Source organism: Bos taurus, chromosome 4 (assembly GCF_002263795.3).
Source record: "Bos taurus isolate L1 Dominette 01449 registration number 42190680 breed Hereford chromosome 4, ARS-UCD2.0, whole genome shotgun sequence".
Classification (NCBI taxonomy): Eukaryota; Metazoa; Chordata; class Mammalia; order Artiodactyla; family Bovidae; genus Bos; species Bos taurus.
Window position 1 is genome coordinate 113,826,012 of NC_037331.1, and position 20,497 is coordinate 113,846,508.

General features: G+C 55.8%; 1 long non-coding RNA gene across 1 annotated transcript; it reads left to right on the top strand.

Moving 5' to 3' along the window:
• Positions 1–64: 64 nt before the first annotated feature.
• On the top strand, positions 65–6,662 carry LOC132345153 (uncharacterized). Its single transcript, XR_009494294.1, has 2 exons — positions 65–3,178; positions 4,958–6,662. It is a non-coding gene; the product is annotated as an uncharacterized lncRNA (long non-coding RNA).
• Positions 6,663–20,497: the final 13,835 nt, after the last annotated feature.

Below are 20,497 nucleotides of genomic sequence, written 5' to 3' on the forward strand. Positions count from 1 at the left end.
GCCGCTGGGCAGCGGCGCCGCCTGCCCGAGGCCGCCCGAGGGCCGCGGGGAGGCGGCGGCGGCGGCGCGGGGAGGGGACGCGAGGGGAGGCGGCCGGGGGGCTCGCCGGCCACCCGGCCTCTCTCGCCGCAAATAGTTTTTCGCTTAGGGAATTCGCCGGCAGGGAACAGGCCGGGAACAGGCCGTTCCAACTTTGCCCCCAAGTGGCTCCTGCCGCATTTCTGAGGCCCTTTTCCCCAGAGACCTGGCAGGCCAAGTAGGGAAACATTTCGCTGGGAAGGAATCCGGGGTGGGTGGAGGGGGTGGTGGTGGCGGGGGGCGGGAGTCGAGCCCGGAGGAGGCCTTTCTCCGGCACCGGGCGGCCGTGGTGGGTGTGCCCCGGAGGCGGTGTGCCCTGCAGTCCATAGATGTGTGCGCCCTTGTCTCACCGCCGAGTGTGTCTGCACCCTGGTGTGGGCACGGCCGGTGGCCGTGGGTGTGGATGTTTACGTGCGTGCACAGATAAATGCCTCCTCTGTGTGCCTCCCTCTACCAGAGCCTCCGGTGTGCGCGCGCGCGGGCGGGCGCGGGTGCGTGTGTGTGGCTGGACACGGTCTGTGTCTCCCCGCTCCGGGTGTCTATTTCGGGCTATGTGAGTCTTTGTCTCTCTGTGACAAAGTCGAGGCAGTAGGGGAAATTTCGGAGAGAGGGAGGTGGGCCAGGCTCGTGAGAACGGGAAGGGAAGCAGTGGGGGCAGGCAAGGAACTGGGGTGGACGGATGGGTGGGGAGGGGGAAGCCAGCGCGACCTGACGGCTTTGGAATGGGGTGTGGGTGGGAGCGGGGGACCTGCAGGAGCTGGGGCGCTGGGTATGGTAGGGCCAGCCTCTGGACCCCAAAGAAAGCAGGGGTAGGGGTGGAGCCGTGAGGGAGCCCCAGAAGGGGTGGTATGGAGGGAGCTGGGGTGAAGGAGGGACAGGAAACAGGAGGGGCAAACCCTGCGAGTCCCCAGGCTGGGAGCCCTGGCCCCGCCCACGCCCCCAGAGGCCACACCCTTCTCCCCGCCTCCGGGAGGAAGCGCCCCAGGGGCTTTGGGACCAGAAGGGGTCAAGTTTATGCCTCCAGGGGCTGCACTGTCCGTACCCAGGTGAGGGCGGGGCAGGGCCCTAGGGAATTTGCTGGAAATTTTTATTCGAGGTTAGATCCTGAAGACCCAGCGTACACTTTTTTATTTGAGGTTAGATCCTGAAGACCCAGCCGGACCCTCAACCCTTTAGAAAGCCGTCAGAGGTCGGGACCAAGAACCCAGGGAGTGGCTCTGCCTAGGGAGTCTTTTTTTGCCTGCAGCCTGATTTCCTTGGCCCCGTTGTGCTTCTGGCTGTCACTGTCCATTTCAGTGCCCACAGCCAATCCCCTGAAGGGCTAGAGAAGGCAGGTGGTCCATGCAGCTCCTCCTCTACCTTACCAGGGACCTAGAGAGCCCCTTCCTACCACACCTCTACCCAGGCTTCCCCCACACCCACACTCACAGATAATGGGTCCTGATGGGTGGGAACGGGTGGTTGTTTGCCACTGGCCACGAAGGTGGCTGCTGGTAACCTGGGGAGGTAATCTCTCCAGTCTGTCTAACTTCCAAAACCCCTCGCTCATTCCCATCTCCAAGCCTCTGCTCCTGCTATTCTTTTGCCTGGAATCCCTGAAAATGCTTCTCTACTTGTCCCAATCACATTCATACCTTAAAGCCCGTCTGGAGCCCCACCTCCTCCAGGAAGCTTTCCTTGGTTCCACTTCCGTGCACAGATCTTTCTATTCTGTGAATGCCCATTACCATCTACCCTGGCCATGAAATGGCACTTTGCTGCTGACTAATGTCTCATGTGCCTGAGTTTCATGTGTGTTATGTAGAGTTTTCCAAATGGGCTGCAGCCCCATGAAGTCTGGGGCTGGTTTTCAGGTCCATTGTCCCCCCCGTGCCTGCACACAGGGACTAGACCTGACCAATGCCTACTAACACTTGCAACCACCCAGAGCTCAGTGGGCCACTGGACAGAGCTCACCCTCTGCCTCTTACCTGAAGATGTGAGTCATCAAGGGCACCCCACCTCCTGGTGGGTGCTTCTAGCAGGGACATGTCCCCCTGGGGGACAGGGACAAGGGCAGACACCTCTAGCTTTGTGTAAAGCTTGGAGCTCTCAACTCTTGGGGAGGCCTTTGGGAGAAAGAAGACAGCACAGGAGGTAGATGGGCCCAGTGGGCACACTTGGCATTTGTGAGGGGCTGGTCTTGGTGGTGGGCAAGACTGAAGGAGATGGTCAGGCCAAGGAAGGGATCTGGTGGTACTGAGGGGAGGGTCACTCAAGTCGACAGACAACACCTTCCTGGGCCACCCCAGGCCCAGGGCCTCGCTCTGCAGCCTCTCTCTGGAAGGCATCCTTACCGACACAGAGACAGCAGATACATAGTGCATATGTGTCCCCCAGGGCGCAAGCACCAATGCAAAGGCCAGAGGAACAAGGAGTCACGTGAATTTGCACCCACAGGCACAACTCAATCACGATCTGCCCACTCACAAGGCCCTCACCAGCAGACTGCTTTTACAGGGGCGACCCCAGGTATGCCCCCATCCCCGGGGCGGGGGCTGCCTTCAGACCAGAAAGCAGGGGCGCCAGTGTGGGTGTCCCGGGGCCAGGACTCCCATCTCACAAAGGCCAGGATCCTCAGGGCTCAGCCCCAGAAGGGCGCTCAGCAAGAGCCACGCCGCCTGCTGGCTCCTGCTTCCCGCCCCGGGTGGGCAGGAGGGCCCCGGTTTCAGCGGGCAGGGTGCCCTCCTTCCCAGCTCGACACGGCCGATGGGCCCAGGCCGCGCTCCGGGCAGGCCGCGCGCGTGTCCGCCCGGAGCCGGAGTCCCCCCTGCCGTCCCCCCATCTCTCCTTCCCTTGCCGAAGCACCACCAGCACCAAATGGCAAAGCGCCTCTCCCCGCGCGCGCAGAGAGATGCGCCGCGACCGCCGGGACGGGCTCGGCAGCCTCCCCCCTCTCCACGGCGCCCGAGCGGGGGGCGGCCGGCGCTGGGGGTGTGTGGGGGTGGGCACGGCCCGGCCCGGCCCGCGGCGGCCCTCCCTCGCCCTCGCCCGCCCGGGGAACCGGGCAGCGGCGGGAGCCGGCCCGGGCATGCGCACTGCCGCCTCCCTCGCGGTGAAGGTCAGCCCAGGGCCTAGCTGCGGGACTCAAAGGCGGCGGCGGTGGGGGGGGCGGGGGGATGCAGCCGAGAGACTTTTAACTCTTTCCCGGCGGGAGGATGGCCACCAAGGCTGGGCCGGGGCGCCCGGAGGGTCCCACCCTCCCGCCTTCCGCGGGGGTCCCCGCGGCGGGCACACGGCTGGGGGTGGGGCGGAGGGGGCAGGACGGGGAGGAGGGGCAGAATGGAAAGAAGGAGGCTAGGAGAGGAGGGAAGCCGATCGGGAAGGGAGGACGGCGAAGGAGGAACAAAGGAAGCCAGGCTAGAGGGGGAGACCGCGTTCCACCGCCCGCGTCCCCGTATCCCCAGCAATGAAGGTCTCCTTAGGTCCATGAAATTACCCCCACAGACTGTGTGTGCGTGTGCGTGTGAGAGAGATTGAGAGGGAATGAAGTGAGACCACTGGATCAGGCTGAGAACCCCTGATTTTCTGTGTTCTGGCCCACCCCTAAACCCAGCTTCCACTTTCTCCGCTGGTCACTAAACGCCAGGGCATGCCAGAGGGGCCGAGAGGCAGCTCTGATCCAGCTGACCTGCCTAGCCCAAGCCCCAGGCCCCCAGGAAACCTTGGCTAGACCTCAGGTTCTGGCCCAGTCCCCAGGGCTGGGCCAAGAGGAGTCTGCACCCTACGCCCCACCTCTGGTGAGGGGCTTCCTCCAGCCAGCAGGCAGGACCTTGGTAGACCAGACCAGGGGCATGGCAGGCACAGTTCTCCCCCTCGTCCTAGCTACTCCCCCCAAGCCCTTCTGAGGCCAGAGTAGCGTCCCTCCTCCTTCGAGGATGTTTCTGGGCCCAAGACCTGCTCTGCTGCTCTCCAAAGGGGCTGTCCGTCTCCGTGGGACTTTGTCTTTCTGTGTCAGTTTTGCAAACACAAGAGACACAAATATGATAGAAAGAAGCAAAAAAAAAAAAAAAAAGTAGGGTGCCAAGACCGTCATGTGACCTTGGGCAAGTCACTGTACTTCCCTGTTCCCTGGACCTCTGGGGCTCAGACGGAAGGCCCATCTGGGATTCACAGTGTGTTCCCTCACTCCCCTCAGGGCCACCATTAATCAGGTCGGGCTTCTCTGGTGGCTCAGAACGGTAAAGAATCTGCCTGCTATGCAGGAGATGAGGGTTCGATCCCTGGCTCAGGAAGATCCCCTGGAGAAGGGAATGGCCACCCACTCCAGTATTCTTGCCTGGGAAATCCCATGGACAGAGAAGCCTGGTGGGGCTATGGTCCGTGGGGTCGCAAAGAGTCAGACACAACCAAGCAACTAACACTTCCACTTCCTGTAGCAAAAAGCAAGCCACACTGGCCTGGACCCATTCTGAGAGGATAGGTGGGTCTGTGGGGTGGTGTTTCTCCAGGACGCCGAGGGGTGCTATCACTGCCCCAGATGGCTCCCACAGCCTCAGGGCACAACCCAGGGCATAGCTCTGCCAGAGTGGGGGAGCGGCAGGCAGGTAGGTGTCCCACAGAGCCATCCTTGCTCCCTACTCATCTTCCAGCACCCGTCTGTCTGGGTAGATTCAGTGGCAAAAGCAAGAGGGCTCCAAGCAGAAGGGGGCTTCTCCCTCTCTTTCTTGGGGAGTGGGGGTGTAGGTGCCTACCTCGCTACAAAGCCTGGGGAGACCCTCTCACACCCCCGAGGGGCTGCAGCCAGCACTCTGCCCTGCTGGCACCCCGGCCGTCTTCTTTCTTGGCGGACAGGGGCCCCATCCAGCACTACTGATTTCCTCTCCTGTTTGTCCCACAGCTGTTTGACACCTGTTTGACACCAGGAGAAGGTGCTGGTGGCCAGCACCCCAGCCCTCACCCCAGGAGGTTAAGCTCTGCTACAGGGCTCTGACCAGGGGGTTGGACGGAGTCCTGCGAACCACTGCATTCTGAGGCCGGAAATGTCACCTCAGTCAAGAAAACTGATACCAAAAAAAAAAAAATCATCCTTACTTCCTTAAAGGATTTTTTGGGAAATTAAGCCAAGTGGTAGCAGGCAGTGGAATGTACAGATAAAATGTCCAGGGGACCCACCCAAGGCTAGGTCTCCAGACCTCTGTAACTCCTTTAGGAGGGAAGGGTGAGCCCTGCTCACAGGGTCTGAAAGGGCCCCCTCTCCTCTTAACACTAAGGTGCCATTCTGCCCTGGTGTCCCCTGGGCCAGGGTGGGGGGCTGCCTTCCTGCCATAATGCCTCTTGTGTGCCCACTGTGTCCGGAGTCATCGAAAGGCCCAGACTCCCCTCAACTCCTGTACCCTGGGCCCCACAAGGCTCTGTGCACCCCTCTTCCGCAGCCATCTCCCAACCCAAGTTCTTCTCCATGTGGGCTGTCATAGGAAAGTGTCCAATACACTCAGCCATTTCTGTGAACATCTGTTTTGCCTTCTTGTGGCAGAAACCACTGAGTAACCACTCCCCCTGAAATCTTCTGTGCAAGGCAGTGGTATTCACAGAGTCCGCCTTGCCACTGGCCTCCAGGTGGGTTAGGACCCTCCTTGCCCCTCACTGCTGCTGCTTCCAGACCCCTGGCTTTGCATTTTACCTCCATGGCGCCTTCTTTTCTGGAGCATCCTAGCTCCTGGCTCACAGCCATTCCCTCTGTCACCCCTGACCTCTTCCTGCTGCTTTCCCAGGTCCTCATGGACAGTCCCTCCCACACGTCAGGGCTCTGGGTTCCTGGGCTGCCTCTCCTCCCGAGATTCTCTGCCCTCCCTCAGTCACTCATGCCAGCTTCACCTCTTGCATCCTTGTCATTCCAGCCCCACCACCAATCTCAGCCTTACACCCCACTCTCTGACCACCATCTCCCTGTCCAGCTCCCTGACATCCAAAGTCTGTGATGCCACTGGAACTGCTGGTCCGTTTCTCTGACCTGCACCCCTCACCACAAACACACCTTCTTACACTTACTCTTTCTTATTTTTAGTTATGGTAAAACATACCTCTATGGTTTTTCCAGTAATCATGTACAGATGTGAGAGTTGGACCATAAAGGCCGAGCGCCCAAGAATTGATGCTTTTGAACTGCGGTGTTGGAGAAGACTCTTGAGAGTCCCTTGGACAGCAAGGAGATCCAACCAGTCCATCCGAAAGGAAATCCACCCTGAATATTCATTGGAAGGACTGATGCTGAAGCTGAAGCTCCAGTACTCTGGCCATCTGATGCAAAGAGCTGACTCATTGGAAAAGACCTTGATGCTGACTCATTGGAAAAGACCCTAACCCTAACCCTAACCCTAACCCTAACCCTAACCCAGATTGAGGGTAGGAGGAGAAAGAGGGTGACAGAGGATGAGACGGTTGGATGGCATCACCAACTCAGTGGACACGAGATTGAGCGAATTCCAGGAGATGGTGAAGGACAGGGAAGCCTGGCATGCTGCAGTCCAAGGGGTCCCAGAGTCCGACATGACTTAGCAACTGAACAACAAAAAACATACATAATGTAAACTTTACCACTTTTACTTCCCTTGCACATACTCTTGGCACGCTTATTTAAGAGTTAAACCGGCTTTATCAACCCCTCCCCTGCACTCCAGGACCTGATGTGGCTGGAGAAGACATGCCACTGCAACGACCTGGCCCCACTGTCTTTTCTGGAGCTTGGACTTCAGCTGGCCTCATCTTGCCCACCGGCCCCCTCCTTCTCTAAACCATCAGGTCCTTCCCCGCTCTCAGTCTCCTATGTGAGTTTTCCACATCTTCTTTCTCCTCCAACCTCCTCCTCTCTCCCAGCTGATGCCCTTGCTTCTCCCTTCCCGGAGAAAAGAGAAGCTTCTGAAGAACTTCCAGAGATCCCACCATATCCTCCCACCTCCCGGCAACCGCTCCCCTGGTTCCTGCAGCTGAGTTCTCTGTGCTCCCACCTAAACCCGGCCATCCCCCTGCGTATGAGCTGCTGTCCCCCGTCTGGAACGCTCTGGGCCGTGGCTCCAATGCTTCAGCCCCGCACCATGTTCCTGTTCCCTGCTCCACAATCATTCCTTGGAGATCTCATCCATCACCCAGTCTCAGAGTTGTAAATACCTTCTCTATGTTGACAACTCTCCAAGTTTTCCTCCAGCCCATTTTCTCTCCCAGCCCTTAGACTCACGTAGTGTCTACTCACACACTATCAGTTCCACCTGGATCTTGAATAGATTCGCCCACAACAAAATCCCCGCTCTCGCACCTCAAACACAGCTCGCTGCTCGCCCTCCTCACCCTGCTTCCCACTGCTTTCCACTGCTTCGGCAAGCTGGGCACATCCTGGAATCCTGTCTTTTTCTCCCACCCCACATCCAATCCGAAGGAAGTCTTGTTGGCTCTGCATCCAGAACCCAGTGCTTCTCGCGTCTCCACGGCTCCCAGCCCACTCCAACCCATGAGCAGTGAATAAGCTGGCTTCCAACCTGGACCCCAGTGGTCTACTCTCAGCACACAACCAGAGGGGTCCTTTAGCAAAGGGAGTCAGATGCCATCACTTCTGCCCCCACAAACTCCCCCCATCTCATTGCCAGTGAGGGCTGAGTCCTGGGGGTCCCAGGACCCAGTCCCATCACCCCTCCCGGCTCCCTCTGTGTCCTTCTCCTGCACCCCCTCCCTCTTCTCTCCGCTCCTTGGAGCCTGCTGTTCCCTCTGCCGGGAACATGCTTCCTCCAGCTAACACTGTCGCCTCTCTAAAGTGCTTGTTCTAATGTCCCCTTCTCAATGGGACACTTCTGTCCACCCTGTTAGAAGCCTCCCTCCCCCTCTCCCTCCCCCCTGCACATTCTTCTCTCTTTCATCCTCCTGGGTTTCTTTCCGAAGTCCTGAACACCTTTCTTTGTCCTGTATCATCTACTTATTTAGTACATTAGCCTTTCTCTTCTCTTTCCCCCCTTGGAATGTAAGCTCCGCAAAAACCAGGATCTTGATGTCCTGTGTGTGGATAAATCCCAAGGATCTGGCACATGGCAGAGACTCCAATATCTCAGGTATTAGGCGCTCAATCGTGTCCGACTCTTGCGACCCCATGGACTGTAGCCCACCAGGCTCCATGGAATTCTTCAGGCAAGAATACTGGAGTGGGTAGCCATTCCCTTCTCTAGGGGATCTTCCCAACCCAGGGATCGAACCCAGGTCTCCTGCATTGCAGGCAGATTCTTTACTGACTGAGCCACCAGGGAAGCCCCAATATCTCAAAGGTGTGAGTAATGAGAACCCACTCCAAGTCTACTCAAGATTTCCAGCGTGTTTCCAAACGCTGGGCGATGTTACAATCTGTGCTTGAGGTTAGCAAGATTAACAGCAACAACATCAGCTCAAGCACTTTCATTAACTGGTCTAACTGAAAGGTCTAACTGTCCTGTGGGGGCTGGGATTCCCTTTCTAGAGATGAGGAAAAGGAGGCACTAAGAAGGTATATGACCTGCCCAAAGCCGCTATGCTGTTCTAGGGCTGGGACTGCAGAGCGGGTCTCCCAACGTCAAGGTCCCTCCCTGGCTTCTCTCCTTCACCTCAATCTGCCTCTCTGGTGTCCCTTCATGGAGAGCCTTCCTGCTGGGGACACACACACACACACACTCCTCCACCTTCCCCAAACACCTGTTTTTTAAAGAAGGAAATCAAGATCCCCGGAGGCGTGCATATTTAAGCTGAATTACCCTCAATTATCTTTTAAAACTCACTCTCCAAAAATCTCAAGCAGAATGTTTCAAACATTGGGAATATAAATTCCAGAAAACTTGCCATCAAGGTGTCTAAAATTCATGTCAATGTGTTGGAGGAAGTTGTGTTAGTTCCTGTGTATGAATTACCTTTTAGCCAAAAAAATGAATCCTAGTTAAACTCTGAACAAGCCCCTGGCTCCTCGCTCCTGTGGGTGGATCAGTGGGCCCTTCAGGGGCTTCTCCTGGCTGGACAGATGGATGCATACGTGTGCATCCACAGAATTCCTGGCTGGTACCCACGCACATGGTCTACCATGTTGGGATGGCTCCCTGTCCTCCAGGAATCACCCCAGGTGCTTCCTTTGGGAGCACGTGGTTACCTGCCCACAGGCTGTGGGCAGCCCCAGTGCCACCTCGTCCTGCCTTCCTGATACCACTCGACGGTCATGGGTGTGGAGAACTCACAGGGTCCGATCTGGTCTAAGAAGGTAGGAGAAATGATCCGAGCAAAAGGCAGAAGTCTCTATCCGTGTGCAGAGGGCCCGAGGTTTCTTGGGGAACCAGGCAAAAGTATGTGGGATTGAGAGACAATGGTCTGGGAATCAAGGATGTCATGGTCAAAGCCAGGCCAGGCCCCTCCCATGTCCCCACACAACACACCCCAGACGTCTCTGGGGCTCGAACAGCTGCTCATGAAGCCCCACAACGGGGCAGGCAGGGGGAGACAGAGTGGGTGGTCTCAGGGCCTGGACCTGATTGGGGGATCACTCCTGGTTTCCGCAAACCTGTGTAACAGGCCAGCAGGTGCCCTCACCCTGCACCTGTATAGTGAATCCCCTCCAGGTAGCCCCTTGGCCTGCCCTGACCCATGCCCTTATCCCAGATCTGGGCACTTGCCTGGGCCCACTTGCAAGCCACTCTGTCCTGGGCCAGAGCTGTGACCACAGGGCCTTACTGCCCTGCCCATTGCTCCATCTCTTCTGGGGTCCTGTCCTCCCAAAGGCCTTGAACCTACTGCCCTGGGGGAGGTCTCTGCAAGCTCCTCAGTGTGATGGCTCCGAGCTTGGACTCAAGAATGGGGCTTCTCACCTGTGGCAACTGTGGACATTTAGGGGCTGGATAATGCTTTACTGTGGGCTTCCCTGGTGACTCAGATGGTAAAGAATCTACCTGCAATGCAGGCAATGCAGGCTCAAGCCCTGGGTGAGGAAGATCCCATGGAGAAGGGAATGGCTACTCACTCCAGTGTTCTTGTCTTGAGAATCCCATGGACAGAGGAGCCTGGTGAACTGCAGTCCACGAGGTCACAGAGTTGGACATGACTGAGCAACTGACACACACACAATGCTTTCCTGTGGGGCCGTCGTGTATTGTATGATCTTAGGAGCATCCCTGGCCTCTATCCAATAAATTCTACCAGTACGCTCCTCTCCCCACCTCTAGACACTGTCCTTTGTCCCTAGAGGGTGAAACTGCCCAGGGTTGAGAATCACAACTCTAGAATCAGACAGTCTTGGGTTCATGCCTGGCTCAGCCCCTGCATGACCATAAATAAGTACAAGTCACTTGACCAGTCTGAGCCTCATTTTCCCCATCGGCAAGACATGGAGCCCATCACCTAACTCATGGTGGATGTGAGGATTAAAACGATGTTGTATACGTGGGCAGACCAGCACAGCATCTGGCGCAGAGTAAACTGTTAATGAAGTGCCTGCTATTACTAGGTTCTGACGCTAAGCCTGCCGGACCTTGTGGTCTCGGCCCCTGCCTGACCCCTGGGTCCTGCTGCCAACCACCCCCCAGCTAGGGAACTGCTGAAGACAGGAGCCCTCAGAGCCCTCAGCTGCGGGCCATCAGGAGTCCCACAGGAGGGTAGCCGTGAGGGGTCGGCCAGGCAATTATTCACAGTGGCCAGGGAGCCACAGGGGAGTCTGGGTTCTACCCAAACCACTGGAAGCTTCTTTGACTGGAGAATGACCATGAGTACACAGGGTGGGAGGGGCTGCAGGGAAGGAGGGAAAGGAAAACGCTGAGAAGACACCACGAGTAGTGAATCAACTGGAAGGAAACCCTTGGGTCCAGGGAAGCTGAGGTTTGGGAGCTGCTCATGGAGGCATCTGAAGGACACTCGGGGCCTCCCACCACACCCCTGACCCCTGACCCCCGCTGCTGGCCCCTTCCTGTGTCCAGTGAGCCCCCACTATGTGACGTCTTGTACGTGGTACCGTTGATTCACACACTGGACACAGCCTCGGCCCCCCAGGACTCTGAGTTTGAGGACTGAGTGGGAATGGACAGGGCTGAAGGCATGGACAGCATGGAAGACAGAGAAGCACATGGCAGCTCCTGCCCCCAATGGTGAAAGCCGCAACGCGAGGAGGGGGGAGCAGAGGACCAGTGCACCTCACCCCAGAGCTCTGGGCTTCCTTGCGGAAAAGATCAGCAAATGCCCCCGAGAGCGTCCTCCTCGGAGGGACTGTGGCCTGCTGGGGCCGTTGGCCCTGGTGACTGTGGTAGGGCCACCAGCAGCCACAGCCAGGCCCCAGGGTGATGATGAAATCTGTGAGTTTCTGGGAGCTGCACCCAAACCCTGGCAGAGACAGTGGGGGCACCAGGGCTGAGCAACGGCAGAGCTGCCCGAGGACGGGCTGTGGGTACTGCTGAGCCAAGTACCCACAGGGTACCAGACTGCCCACGTATCTGTGGAAAAGAACCGCTGGAGGCCTTCCACCACCTCCTCGTGTTCCCACACAGAGCCGGGTGCGAAGCTGCTGTCCAGCAGCCAAGAGGCCCAAGGGAGTCCGTGGTGGCAGCAAGTCAAACTGTTCCTCCGGGCCCTGGTTCCTCCTGTGGTGGGTGTGACCCAGGTCACCTCCTGGAGGTTCTGGCCACCCAGCACTCATTAATTCCCTTCTCATAAGACAGGACGCCACCTTCTGAAGGGGCTTCCCTGATGGCTCAGTTGGTAAAGAATCTGCCTGCAATGTAGGAGATGCGGGTTCAAGCCCTGGGTCAGGAAGATCCCCTGGAGAAGGGAATGGCTACCTACTCCAATATTCTTGCCTGGAGAATCACATGGACAGAGGAGTCTGGCTGGACAGTCCATGGGGTCGCAAAGAGTCGGACACGACTGAGCGACTACACCACCACCACCACCACCTTCTGAAGGCAGCTCTCAAAGTCCCCTGTTATGGGAAAATGGTGTCCCCTCCCTCCACCCAATTCCTTTGCTGGAGACCTAACCCCAGTACCTCAGAACGCCATCTTTAGAGATGAGGTCTCTAAGAAGGTGACCAAGTTAGAATGAGGTGGGTCACTAAGGTGTCCCTAATCCAATATGGCTGGTGTTATAAAACTGGGGAGGTTATGACAGAGACAGGCAGACACAGAGACAACGTGAGGAGACACAGGCGGAAGGCAGTGGCCTACCAGCCACGGAGAGAGGTCTGGAGCCCAGCCTTCTCTCACAGCTCTTGGAGGGAACCAGCCCTGCCCACGTCTTGGGCTACCAGCCTCCGAACTGTGAGAGAATGCATTTCCATTGTTAAAGCTGCCCAGTCTGGCACTTGGTCTTGGCAGGTCTAGCAAACTTATCCTCTCAACACTGCTCCTCACTATTCCTTGGGCTCCATGCCCCCCAACCCAGCCGCTCCTCTCACAGCCTCTGGTTTGCCTGAAGCCATGGAACACAGGGTGCTCAGAACAGTGTGCTTAAATAAACAACGAGGTCCTACTGAATAGCACAGGGCACTTCATTCAATATCCTGGGATAAAGCATAATAGAAAAGTATATGAAAAAGATGGGAGTTCCCTGGTGGTCTAGTGGTTAAGATTCTGCGCCCTCTGACTGCCGAGGGTCCCGGGGTCAATCCTTGGTCCAGCAAGTAAGAAAGCCCTGTGGTGAGGCCAAAAAAAAAAAGGATGTGTATATATGTATAACTGAATCACTTTGCTGTTCAGCAGAAATTAACACAACATTGTAAATCAATTCTACTCCAATAAAAAGTTAAAAAAAAAAAAAAAGAGTGATGTGCTTATGATCAGAACACAGGGCAGGCCCTGGGGGCTGGAAGACCTGAGTCTGAGTCTTCATTCCATCGCCTATCGACGGGAGGACAAAGGGCCAAGCTCTCTAGCCTCAGTCTCTTCGTCTCTAAGATGAGTTCAGCATCATTTCCCCTCTCTCACTGCATTATTGTGAGTAGGAAAATGGAAACAAGAGGACACGTGTGAAAATCCTCTAAGTCACAGAGGACTGAATGAAGTCCTCACTGTTCACAACACAGCACTCTCTGGTGAATACTCGCCCCACTTTGGCCTTGTACTGAATTTCCTGTCAATTAAAAACTTGACTCCCTTTCTATTTTGTGACAAAACATCTCTCCCCATTCCATACTTCTAAAGTTGCCTTTTTGGATTCGAGGATATTCCTCTTGTAAGAATTAAGTGGTTTTTCCAGCTCAAGAGCTTTTGGATCTCGATTCTTTCATCCAATATATTTACCTCCCCCCCCACCTTGCCAGTTGAGCATCATTCATAAATCCAGTGAGTGGGACCGTCTCTCTTCATCCAAATCTTTATGGAATGTACTGAAAAAGGCACAGGACAAGTCCTCTCTCCAAATGATCTACACCCTGTTGGCTTAGCCCTCAGTTGGCAGCAAATTTACTCAGTCACAGTAATACTCAGTGATGTGCTGGAGTGTCATGTTGGTAGTTTAAAATCAGCTCCGGTAGAGTATTTATACCACAGAAATTAGCAGATGATACAAATCAGATTTCAGCTCCCCCTTCCCACCCTGTCAAGAGCCAGTTGTAAATATTCACTAGCACACTGCATTCAGGCCACCTGTGTGTGTCTTACTCAAGCTACTGGGAGAAACTTTGTCAAGCTGTTTGGCCTCCAAATGAACACATGAATCTTTATGGAGCTTAACAGCTGATAAAACGGTTCAATATTCTTGATTTAATTTGGTTCTTTCAACATCCCAGGAAATTAAAAGTCTGGCTTTTGTGACCCATTGGACTGTAGCCCACCTGGCTCCTCTGTGACATTTTTCAGGCAAGAATACTGGAGTGGGTTGCCATTTCTTTCTCCGGGGGATATTCCTGACCCAGGGATTGAACCAAGGTCTCCTTCATTGCAGCAGATTCTTTACCTGCTGAGCCATCCACGAATAGGTTTACTATTAGTGAAAAGTGAAAGTGAAAGCCGCTCAGTTGTGCTCTGACTCTTTGTGACCCTATGGACTATACAGCCCATGGAATTCTCCAGGCTAGAATACTGGAGTGGGTAGCCTTTCCCTTCTCCAGAGGAGCTCCCCAACCCAGGGATCAAACCCAGGTCTCCCACATTGCAGGCAGATTCTTTACCAGCTGAGCCACAAGGGAAGCCCAAGAAGACTGGGATGGGTAGCCTATCCCTTCTCCAGGGGATCTTCCCGACACAGAATTGAACCAGGGTCTCCTGCATGGCAGGCAGATTCTTTGCCAACTGAGCTATGAGGGAAGCCCCATTAGTATACCCATTTTAAAGATGAGTAACACAGGTTAATGATTGACTTAGAGCCAGATCGCCAGTAGGGGCTCAAATGCTCATGTTCTGATCTCAAGGTCAACATTCTCTTCCGCTCATCATCTGACTGCTCCCTCACCCCTGCTGGTTGTCACAAGCATCCTGAATTCCCCCAGCATCCCCTGCTCTGGGTTTACAACATGGACAAGTCGACAGGGAGCATGTCCAAGGCCCCGGCCCTTCCCATAAGCAGCATATCTCTGAGAACTGATGAATGATGCTTCTCTGCCTGGGAGAGGGTCCTTGAGTGTTTGACAAGACTCTGCATTTTGTTTCTGATTCACTGATGACAGGAGGCCACCTAAAATGACAGCAACTCTTCGTGCTGTGTGTCTCAGACTGGGGCCCCCTGAGAAACACCGATGTAGGGTTCAGGGCCTGAAGGCTAGAAGAGATGACAGGTGACAGGTGACAGGGTAAGGAAAGCTCGAGGTGGATGCTGCAAGCTGGGAGAGCCAGACAGGCTTCACTCAGCCCACAGTGCGTCTCAAAACACTTTTAAAAAAACCTTAAAAGTGGGAAGCTTTCATATAAAAAGCCAGATTCTCAGAATCTCTTAAAACACTGGAAATCTGGCAACACAGATGGAGTTGAGGGGCTCTCTTTCTGAAGGGGTGTGAGCTGTACAATCCACAGCATCCTGTTCCCTATTTTAGGGGTTGGTTAAGTCTCTCACACCCCTAGGGCATGCATGCGTGTGCACGCTAAGTCATGTCCGACTCTGTGACCCCATGAACTGTAGCCCACCAGGCTCCTCTGTCCATGGGATTCTCCAGGCAACAGTATGGAGTGGGTTGCCATTTCCTCCTCCAGGGGATCCTCCCCACCCAGGGATCTGAACTGGCATCTCCTGCCTTACAGGTGGATTCTTTACCAGTGGTGCCACGTGGGAAGTCCGTGCCCCTGGAGACCCAGCAATCAATGGGAAGTAGGGTGGATCTTGTAGACCATGACAACTAGCCTTTGACCCCTGCCTCAGAGCTGGGGTGAAAGGGGTCACTTATAAAGGGCTGGTTGCTTTGTCCTTTGGGGGCTGCGGTTTGGGTCATGGCCCTTCTGAGGAAGCAGTGGACAGAACTCAGCTGGGACTCTTCCCTGACCACTGGGACGTTCCCTAGCCTCTGTGTACCTCAGTTTCCCATCTTAAAAGTGGTGATGATCATATTTAACTCACAGTGTTGTGGTGAAGATAAACCAGTTAAGCCACGGGAGAGTCTGCAAACCCCAATAAGCCCTCGGTCTACACTGGCTGTCCTAGTCTGACCCCAGCCTGCTTCCCTGACTTTCTTCCTGAAGTCGCAGCACTGGGCCTCAGGTGCTGCGAAGAAAGTGGGGTCTGTCCACCCCCCAGGGGGCATATTTTCTAAGACTGTTTTCTCCTGAAGGAATGGGCCTGGGTAGAATGGGAGTAAAGGAAAAAGCGAAAGAAGAGTCGCTCAGTCGTGTCTGACTGTTCAGGACCCCAAGGACTGGAGCCCGCCCCCAGGCTCCTCTGTCCATGGGATTCTCCAGGCAAGAATACTGGAGTGAGTTGCCATTCCCTTCTGGGGCGGGGAGGGGGGGAGGGTATCTTCCCCGACCCAGGGATCGAACCTGGGTCTCCTGATTGCAGGCAGGTTCTTTACCATCTGAGCCACCAAAATAGGGGGAGGGGTGATAAAATTGGGGCTCAGAGGGGAAACAGGCAAGAAAAAGCAAAAGCACATGATGCACCTGCCAGTGGGGGCAGCGGGGAGTGGGATTCGCAGACTGGCGGACGTCAGCCTCCCCTCCCTCTACTCGGGCCGCCCCCACCGGCAGTACCTTCCCCCGCGCAGGCATCGCCTCCTCCAAGCCCACCCACCTGGCCCGCGCTGTTGATTCAGCTGCGGAGACCGGAAGGAATCTGTTTGCAAGTCCAGGACAGACGGAGGACCACACTTTTTTTTTTTCCAGCTAAAAAAGTCATGAAAGGCCAAGAAGGCAGGCCTCCTAAAGACTGCGTCCGGCTGGACGGCCAGATGCTGCTGGAGAGATAGCGGAGGCTCACAAGGTAACCGCATCTAAGTTCTCAGAACCGGCCCGGAGATGCCCTTCTTGCTGGGGGGTGGAGGTTGCGGGGATTGGGATGGGGGCGTGCGGAAAGCCCCCGGGGCTTCTCGCTGACTCCAACACAACCCGCGGCAGTAAGCACAGCGGGCTGGAATCTACGGAGACACGAGTCACCATAGCAGTGCCCTGGGGTCCACAGACGACACCTGGAGGTGGCACAGCGCCCAGCATCACGTTTTAACGCAGCGGTGATGAGGGGCCGAGGCCAGCCATGGTGTGCGGGCCTTGAGCAGAGAGCTCGGTCTGCAGCATTGCCTGAACCTTTCTAGACGAGGTAGTAAGCCTCGTCTTAACTGCAGACCCTGAGCCTGAGAGCTAAGTGCTTCTGCCCAGGTCGGCTGGGGCAGGGACCGGGCAGAGTTCAGTCTCTAAGAAGGCTTGGGGGACCCGGAAGCCTATGCATCCTGCTCTCCCAGTGGGCGCCAAGGTCCGAGCAGCCGGCACAGGCCCCCAGGTAGGGACTGTCTGAAGAGATCAGAGCTGGACGTTCCCCAGAGCAGATGCAGGGCCTGTGGGAGAATTGCCTCCAAGCTGCTGGAGGCTGTCAGATGTCGTGGAAGCAGAGGGCAGAGTTCAGTCTCTAAGGAGGCCTGTCATGGAAGCAGAAAAGGGGTCCATCCTCTGTAACTCCAAGGGCAAGACCAAGGTTGCGGGAAGAGCCTCCCTCACCACAAAAACGACTGAAGAGCGGATGATTTCCTGGATCACGGTGAACAGGTTCTATCTGCGAGGGACTGCCCCAAGTGTGGCCCCCCAGAGCAGCTCAGGTGTTGGCAGGTCAAGGCGGGCAGGCCGGGAAGGCCCACCCTTGGGTTGTGGGCGCATAGAGAGTGTGGGGTCAACAGTGCAGAGGGATCTCAGGCTTCTTTAGGGTCAGCTGTCAGGGCCACCTGCTCTCTCCTACTGCCTTATTCATCTGCTCATTCATTCAAGAAAGTGAGAATTCCCTGGCTGCCCAGTGGTTAGGACTCTGCGCTTTTCACTGCTATGACCCAGGTTCAACCCTTGGTCGGGGAACTAAGATTCCCCCAAGCTGCATGACCATAAAAAAACACATGGTTTTGTGTTTTTTTCCCCAGCACTATTCTGAACAAGAGCCTGGCAGGCTGCAGTCCATAGGGTCGGAAAGAGTCGGACATGACTGAAGCGATTTAGCATGTACTCGTAAGATATAAGAAGGTGGAACTTTACACCTCAGGTGGGGAGAGAGTGCCCCTTGAAGAAGTGGTATTTAAGTCAAGACTTGAATGATGCTTTCGACGATGCAATCCGGCATTCCCTGCCAAATAGTTGCTAAATCCCTGGCATCTGTGTCTAGCCCTCGGAGGGTTCAAGACCTGGGGGTAAGGGTGTGTGGCTGGGACTTCCCGTACCCAGGCTCACCTGTCAGGCACATATACTGGTGGTGGTGGTGGTTTAGTCGCTAAGTCGTGTCCAACTCTTGTGACCCCACGGACTGTAGCCTGCCAGGGTCCTCCATCCATGGGATTCTCCAGGTAAGAATACTGGAGTGGGTTGCCATTTCCTTCTCCAGGGGATCTTCCCAACCCAGAAATTGAACCTGGGTCTCCTGCTTTGCAGGCAGATGAACTGATGGAGGTCTTTATTTTCCTATGAGGATAATCCCCTTCCCCAAGAATGTGACTCTGTACTTGATTCCTGATTTTAAATAGACTTCCCTGCTGCCTGACACATATTGGAAACTGTTGTAAATACTAACAGGCAGTGCATCCTTCCAGTTGCTCTAAATTTTATCTTTGGATTGAGCACAGTCAGCAGGACTTAAATGGCCGTGATGTTCTGTCAGCCCTCGGCTGCGCCCGAGGAAACTGCTGTGGAATTGTTGAGGATGTCACTAAAACTGTCACACAGGATTCCCCTCACGTCACCTCACGGGAGACACTTCTCGGGGTCTCCGGGCCAGAAATCATAGTCTTTGGGGGGCAAATGGTTAGGTTTTTGTCTTACAGGCAACTGTAACTGCTTACATTTGCCCTGTTATAAGTGTAACACTTAACACTGCCCTGTGACACCGGGCCTCCTCCCACTCATCTCACCCTGGGCCGCAGCGTCCCCTCCCCGCCCTGCGGTCCTCTGCCCCGGGCCCCTCACTCTGTGTGTCTTTGCAGACCACCTCAAGCTCTCTTGGAACGAGGCGAGTGCATCTTTCCTGCCTGCCTCTCCCTCACAGCGTACTGCGAGTGCATCTTTCCTCCCTTGCCCTCCCCTCACAGCGTACTGCTCCTCACTCCAAGCCCCAGAATGTTCTTCCGTCTGGAAAGGAAGGCCGACACAGGAGATGATCCAAGTTTGTTACATTCCAGTAAAGGCATGGACAGCCACAGACTCCTGAGACGATTTCTCACATTTCCTGGAAGTGAGTTCGGGTCACAGAGAAATGGGTTTCACAGCGTAGGAAGCAGATCGAGACGTGGGCCAGGCTGAGGATGTCCCACACAGCCATGGCCGCCCCCCACAAAGTCTCCCTCAGCCATGTCCCCACAGGTCCCTGTGAGGTACTGGGGGTCTGCAGGTCCCACACAGCCATGGCTGTCCCCCCACAAAGTCCCCCTCAACCATGTCCCCACAGGCCCCTGTGAGGTACTGGGGGTCTGCAGGTCCCACACAGCCATGGCTGCCCACCCACAAAACCCCCCTCAACCATGTCCCCACAGGCGCCTGTGAGGTACTGGGGGTCAGCAGGTCCCACACAGCCATGGCTGCCCAGTCACCCTCGGCCGAGTGTCCCCCAGCAGCAGCTGAACCCTCTGGTGCAGCGATTCAAGAGGGCTCAGAATCCAGCCCAAATCAAGGGCCGTGTGCTCATCCTGAGTGTCTGTGGCTCTGGGTCCCCCGGTGACACCTCTCCAGGTGACACCTCAGCTCATTACTTCTGCCGCTCACAGCTCACTGACAACCAGCTCTCACTTGCAATCACACTGCGGGCATTTGGGGTGAAGACAGCTCCAGCTGTTGCACGCCTGGCCTGCCTGCCCACCCCTCGCGCCGTCTAGACGCTGGCACGGGCCTGTCAGCATCCAAATGACAGCACGTGCCCAAGCCGCCGGGCGTCAAAGCCCGCTCCCTGCCTGCAACTGCACATGCAGAATGAAGGCCAGTTTTATGGTAGTGAAGTGAAAGTCGTTCAGTTGTGTCCGACTCTGTGATCCCATGGACTGCCATGGAATTCTCCAGTGGGTAGCCTTTCCCTTCTCCAGGGGATCTTCCCAACCCAGGGATTGAACCCAGGTCTCCTGCATTGCAGGTAGATTCTTTACCAGCTGAGCCACAAAGGAAGCCCTTTTTTTTTTTTTTTTATGATAATGGGGACTCCAAAATGTAACGCCAGAAACCCCACAGCACCTCACTCCTCACCACCTTCATCATGTGGGGAGGTCAGAGTACCCAACTCCCCAGGAGTCTTAGACTGAACCCTTGATTCAATGCATGACTGGGGCCTCTCGGGGACGAGGGGTTACTAAGGTGCCCTTACTGCTCCCAGAGCCTCCTGACCCCCTGGGGTCTTCTCAAGCCTCCCCTCCCTCTCCACCCACCCCTTCAGCTAGGTGACCTCCTCTGGTCCTCTGGGCAAGGCCTGGAACAGCCCAGGGCACCCACCTACTGCTGCTGGGGACCCCCTTAGGGATTATCTCAATGCACCCCAGAGCAACTGCAATTCACGAGGATTCACCAAGTGGAGGCCTGACTCTGGGGTACCTGGGAAACTCGGCTGACTTCCCATCAACCAGCCCCACATTTGACCTGGCCTCCACCTTCAGATGCCCCAGAACTTCAGAGCTGCCTGGGAAGAATGTATTTAGTAGACTAGCTCACACCTTTTACAATCCAACCCCACAAACTAAGGAACACATTCGCCCTTAACCTTGGCGGTGGTTAGGTTGCAGGATAGGGGGTCAACCTTTGTCTGGGGGCCTGGATGAGCTGCACCTGTTTCCGCAGTGACCAGCACCAGGTCACGGCCTCTCTGCCACCCAGTGCTGCTC